The sequence below is a fragment of the Saccopteryx bilineata genome, chromosome 3, assembly GCF_036850765.1.
Source record: "Saccopteryx bilineata isolate mSacBil1 chromosome 3, mSacBil1_pri_phased_curated, whole genome shotgun sequence".
NCBI lineage: Eukaryota > Metazoa > Chordata > Mammalia > Chiroptera > Emballonuridae > Saccopteryx > Saccopteryx bilineata.
Window position 1 is genome coordinate 118,577,917 of NC_089492.1, and position 6,192 is coordinate 118,584,108.

Sequence of the window (6,192 nt, forward strand, 5' to 3'; positions counted from 1 at the left end):
CCTTATTTAACATTTCATACGGTCATTTAACATTTCATATGGCTATGGATTGAAAAGAGATATTTCAGCCCGTGCAGTTAATTTTATGGGAGGAGTATTAAGAACATAGGGTAGAGTGGGGCATAAACTGTCAGGTGTTGCACCACGGAAGGCTGAAATGTCATTGGAGTTTGATGTTTCTCTCCTAGGCGATGGGGAGCCATCATTCCTAAAGAGGAATGGGCTGTGTTCAAGGCTGAACCTGAGGAAGACATGGTGGGAGGCCGCGTTTCAGAAGAATTGAGGATAGAAGAATCCAGATAAGTCATGCCCAGCAGCACTCTCTGGAGTGGCCAGCAGCCTGCAGAGCAACATGTCCAAGTTTTACTGTGACTCCTGTGACACATAGCTCACCCATGAGTCTCCACCTGTGAGGAAGACACACTGCGGTGGTGGGAAACACAAAGAAAATGTGAAAGACTATTATCAGAAATGGGTGGAAAAGCAGGCTCAGGCCTGAATGACAAAATAACTGAAAGACACACCTGCTCCATTCTCTGCTCCTCCTCCTGGAGGGGCAATGATCTCACCTGCCCCCAGCATCCCAGGCACTCCTCACCCTGGGATGCTGCCAGTACCCCAGATGGGGGTGGGGGACTTCCCATGGTGCCAATGATGGGCCCTCCTCCTCCTGGGAGGATGTCAGTGGGATGGGCTTGTGGAAGTGAGGCCGCCTATGGGAGGCCACATGCCAATGATCTCTAGGCCCCCAATGATGAGACCTGCCACCTGTCCCATACTGGTACCCAGTTGGCGAGGGATGATTTGACCAGGCATAGAAGGAGAGAGGGGAGCTTCTTTCTATCAATTTTATTTACCTGTTCTATTTCACCAGGAGATCGTGGTGCTGTGACTCTGGGTATTTTCTAACTGCAAGACAAGGAAGACTTGCCCCTGCTTCTTATCAAAGAATAGTTTTTGGAGGGAAGTAGTGGAACAAAAAATCAACAACAAAAAAAATATCAACTTTTGTGAAAATAAAATTGTCAACTCTTTTAGGTTAAAAAAACAAAACAAAAAGAACCCAGATAAGAGGCTATGCCTACATACACGTCTTCGCCTTTCCCGGATGGCACATAACTGCCTTCCTCCTCCCGCTGTCCCAGCCCTCCCCCCCAGCAGGCGTGGTCTCACCCGCAGTCCGCATGGTCAGCCTCTGCTCTCACAACCGGATGGGTGTGAATTGGCATTTCATTGTAATTTTAGCTTTCATTTCCCTGGTGGATAGTGCATTTGAGCATCTTTTGTGTATTTATTGGATATTTATGTCTGCTCTTCCGTGAATTTCCTGTTAAGTCCTTTTTTCTTTGTGTTCTTTTAAAAATCCCCCTTCACATCCCCTCTCCCCCCAATCTGGATCCTAGTCTTTTGTCAGTGATATGCAATGCAGATGTGTTTTCCCTGTTTGTATTTGGTCTTCTACCTTTGTTTATGGTGACTTTAGAAAAGTAATCAGATAACTATAATGGTTGAATTTATCAACATTTTAATTTATGATTTGTTCTTTGGTGTTTTTATTTTGAGAAATCCTTCTCTACCCACAAATTGCAAAGCAATTTCTAAACTTCTTCTATATTTTTTAAAGCTTTAATGTTTCCTTTCATCTTTGGGCCTTCACACACCGAAATTATTTTTGTATATGGTGTAGGGTAAGCCAAGGTAAAAACCCAAAGCTATCTTTCCCACATGGATACCCAGTCACCCCAGGAGCACACATTGAATGTTTCATGGCTCTGCTCGGCCCCCCAGGGCCAGGAAGAGGGTTAGACAAGTGAGGTGCCCACCCAGGGTTGTGACGGTCTGCAGCGGAGAGTGAGCGCTGTCTTCATTTTTGCACCCTGGGTGCCCTGCTTGCCCCACACTATTCCTGCTGTCTCTCTGTCCTTCCAGGGACCCAGCCCATGGCAGAGAGGCTTATCCTAACACCGACACACACGCAAGACTGTAAGTGTCCTGCCCAGGAGTGTTGGTTCCCGAGACAGAAGCGTCTTTGTGACACAGGAGGAAAAGGAGCCCTGACACCTCCTGTAGGCTCCGGGCTGAAGAAGGAGGGACGCGGGGACTGAGGGAGGGCAGGATCGGACGGGTGCCTCTGAGCTGTGTGAGAGGCTTTATAGTTTTCTGACGTTTCTGGGGAAAAGGGGCTGGGGCATTCAGGGCCTTTCCCCTCAGTGCTGTCTTGAGGGGACCCTGCAGGCTCTGCCCCCTGCCTTCTCCATAGAATGTGGGAGGTAGCCTGACCAGGCAGTGGCGCAGTGGATAGAGTGTTGGACTGGGATGCAGAGGACCCAGGTTCGAGACCCCAAGGTCACCAGCTTGAGCACGGGTTCATCTGGTTTGAGCAAAAGCTCACCAGCTTGGACCAGCCAGAGCCCAAGGTCACTGGCTCCAGCAAGGGGTTACTTGGTCTGCTGAAGGCCCGCGGTCAAGGCACATATGAGAAAACAATCAATGAACAACTACGGTGTCGCATCGCGCAATGAAAAACTAATGATTGATGCTTCTCATCTCTCCGTTCTTGTCTGTCTGTCCCTGTCTATCACTCTCTCTGACTCTCTCTCTCTGTCTCTGTAAAAAAATAAAATAAAATAAAATATTTTAAAAAAAAAAGAATGTGGGAGATATTTGATGGAACTCCAGAAAGTTTAGGCTACTGCAGAGACGTGGAACTGATGACAGTAGAAGTAGGGAAAGATTGTCTTTTGATTTTCTTTCAATACATCTAATTGTATGTGGAAGAAAGTCCCCTATCATCTGACAGGTCGAACCTGTCAAGCCTCTCTAATACTTGCTAGTTCCCCTTTTTAACTCCTAGAGACTGGGTATCTGACTAGATATTGAATCACATTGTTTTGTTTACATTGTATTTATTTATTGGGGGATGCCTTCTATTCTGGGAAGTAATTGCAGAGTACTAGTAGTGATGCTAATAGAAAGTTTCCTTTTTAGTACATGTATTTGAGCAAAGAAGTTTGCCTTATGTATGTCAAATTGCATTTATGTGCACATTTGGATAAAAAGATTGACTTAGTCTGGGGGACTGCACTGGGAGATGGTGAGGAACGGACCCAAGCAAAGAGCAGGGACACCCTACCTGTCATGGGAAATTTGGGGTACTGCTGGGGGCTGGGCTTTGTCTTTTTAGCACTGTTCAGAGGATTTTATTTCAGAGTCTCAGCTACAATGTTTGAATCAGGTAAAAGCATTGATTGACAAGATGGGGCCAAATTTCTGTGGTGTTAGATCTCTGCTTTGCCTGCATTTAGACGCCTCAGGTTGGGGTGGACAATGGGAATTTGGCCAGGGTCTAGATTTCTCTTATTGGGAATGCTGTTCTGTGAATGGTCTGTTGTACCAGAGCTGATAGGTAATAGCCTTCTCCTTGCTAGGCTGCTTCCCATCTGCAGAGTGACCACTGTCTGGCTCTCGTCCTATTGGCTCTCGTCCCATGAGCTGGTGCCAGTTGATGATGCTGGCTCTTCCCCAACACAGGGCATTGTTTAACAGGAGCCCCTGGGGCAAAGGATTCTTTATATGTAGCCATAGGAATCCTTGGTTCACTGCCCTCAGGATAAGGCTCTTTTTCAGATTACACTCTGAGTTACTATTTTATCTTTAATGGGGCCAACATAGTCCAGACATCACACAGAACGGACAGTGACTCCCAGCTCTTCCATGGGGATTTACCTGGCTTCATGGTCTGATTCTGTTTGGGTGTCTGATTATGAGACAAATGGGGGTTGAGCCAACAGCATCCGCCATCACGAGATAATGCAGACCACATATGTTGTCATTAATCCACAGGCACTGTAATTAGCAGGGAAACAGTCACAGGAGTGGCAGTCTGATGGAGAAGGCAGACAAACAATGGCAGGTGTGAAGTGGGTTTTTAGGCTGGGGACCGCTGCTGCAGCATGAAAGGGGGTAGGGAGGGTTGTCCGAGCAGGAGACTTTTAGACTGAGACACTGTGGGTGGGGGGAGGAAATTTTCCTCTTTTCCCTCTTACTCTGGCTGGCCTAATAATTAAACTGACATGAGACAGGTTAATGGGGGAAAATAACTAAATTTAATTATGTATGTATATACAGGGGTTCCTGTAAGAATATAGGACCCAAGGACAAATCAGGTAGTCAAGGCTTATATTCCATCTTTGTGTGTGTGTGTGTGTGTGTGTGTGTGTGTGTGTGTGTGTGTCACAGACAGAGTCAGAGAGAGGGACAGATAGGGACAGACAGACAGGAAGGGAGAGAGATGAGAAACATCAATTCTTCGTTGTGTCCCCTTAACTGTTCTTGATTGATTTCTCATATGTGCCTTGACCGGGGGCCTACAGCAGACCGAGTGACCCCTTGCTCGAGCCAACAACCTTGGGCTCAAGCTGGTGAAACTTTTCTCAAACCAGATGAGCCCGTGCTCAAGTTGGTGACATCAGGGTCTTGAACCTGGGTCCTCCACATCCCAGTCTGACGCGCTATCCACTGCACCACCGCCTGGTCAGGCTATATTCCATCTTGAGGAATATAGCTAAGGAGGAAGGGAGTAGTGGCTTGTACTTCAAAGGGAAGGTAGGCAATTCACAGATAGATGGAAAGGAGCAAATATTTGGTAAACAAATTCTTTCCTGGCTGCCCGGAAACAATGGATCGCAGAGGTGAGCCTAACAAACAGATTTTCCAGGTGCTTCCTTGTCTGCCACACTTAGTCTATATTAAAATATAGTTATCTACGCTGCTAGCTCCCTTCCTAGAGCAGCTTCTCTGACTAATCCATTTAAGTAATTTTGGGGAAGGTCAAAGTTTCTTCCTGAGTCTTGTTTTTTAAAACTAACCAGTTTAATATAATCAATATTCCAAAAAAGGCATATTTTGGTGTGGCAAAACTCTGCTCCCCTTCAGCAGAAAGAAAGCATCTACCACATGAGATGTGGGAAGGAGTGGTCCAGGAAGAGGGAACAGTGTATGCAGAAGCCCGGGGGCCAGAGGGACCCTGCTGTGTTCAGCGGGCAGGTCTCCTTTAGTGTCTAAAGAAGAGAGAAAAGGGTGGGGAGGTGGGCAGGACCCACACCGTGGTGTACCTCCTAGGACAGGAGTTCTCAACTGTGGGCAGTTTTGTCCCCAGGAACATTTGCCAAGATTGTCACAACTTGGTTGTCACACATGTGTTTGTGTGGGTGTGTAGGATTGCTATTGGCAATTGGTAGTCAAGGCTCTGGATGCTACTAAACATCCTACAGGGCACAGGACAGCCCCTGCAACAAAGAATTATCCAGCCAAAGATGTCAATAGTCCTGACATTGAGAAACTGGGATTACTTTAAAGCAGCGATTTTCAACCTTTTTCATCTTGTGTTACACAAACTAATTACTAGAATTCTGTGGCACAACAAAAAATGTATATTTTTCCAACCTGACAAAAATAATAGGTATTATTATTATTTTAAAATTTTATTTATTGATTTTAGAGAGAGAAGAGAGAGAGAGAGAGAAAGGCAGGGGATAGGGTGGGTTTGAGGAGTAGGAAGCACCAACTTGTAATTGTATCTTGCATGTGCCTTGCAAGCAAAGGGCCTTGAACCTGCGACCTCAGCATTCCAAGTGGATTTTATCCACTGCACCACCACAGATCAGGCAGTATTATTATTTTTTTTTATTTTTTTAAAAAATTTATTCATTTTTTAGAGAGGAGAGAGAGAGGGAGAAGGAGAGACAGAGAGGGGGAGAGAGGAGAGAGAGACAGAGAGAGAGGAGGGGGGAGGAGCTGGAAGCATCAACTCCCATATGTGCCTTGACCAGGCAAGCCCAGGGTTTCGAACCGGCGACCTCAGCATTTCCAGGTAGACGCTTTATCCACTGTGCCACCACAGGTCAGGCCAGGCAGTATTATTTTAATTCATTCACATCAGATGGCTATTGTTGTGTTGGCTGTTGTCATTTTTTTTATTTGGCAATCTAAAGAAAAAGAGGTCAGTGACCCTGACTAAATAGGTAGTGCATGATTTAAAAATTCTTGTGGGACAGCAGTTGAAAATCACTGCTTTAAAGACTTTGTTCTGCCTGACCTGTGGTGGCACAGTGGATAAAGAGTCAACCTGGAATGCTGAGGTTACTGGTTCGAACCCCAGGCTTGCCTGCTCAAGGCACATCCAAGAAGCAG

At 46.1% G+C, this 6,192-nt stretch overlaps 1 pseudogene; it reads left to right on the top strand.

Moving 5' to 3' along the window:
- Positions 1-320: 320 nt before the first annotated feature.
- On the top strand, positions 321-808 carry LOC136329851 (U1 small nuclear ribonucleoprotein C-like; annotated as a pseudogene).
- The last annotated feature ends 5,384 nt before the right edge of the window (positions 809-6,192 follow it).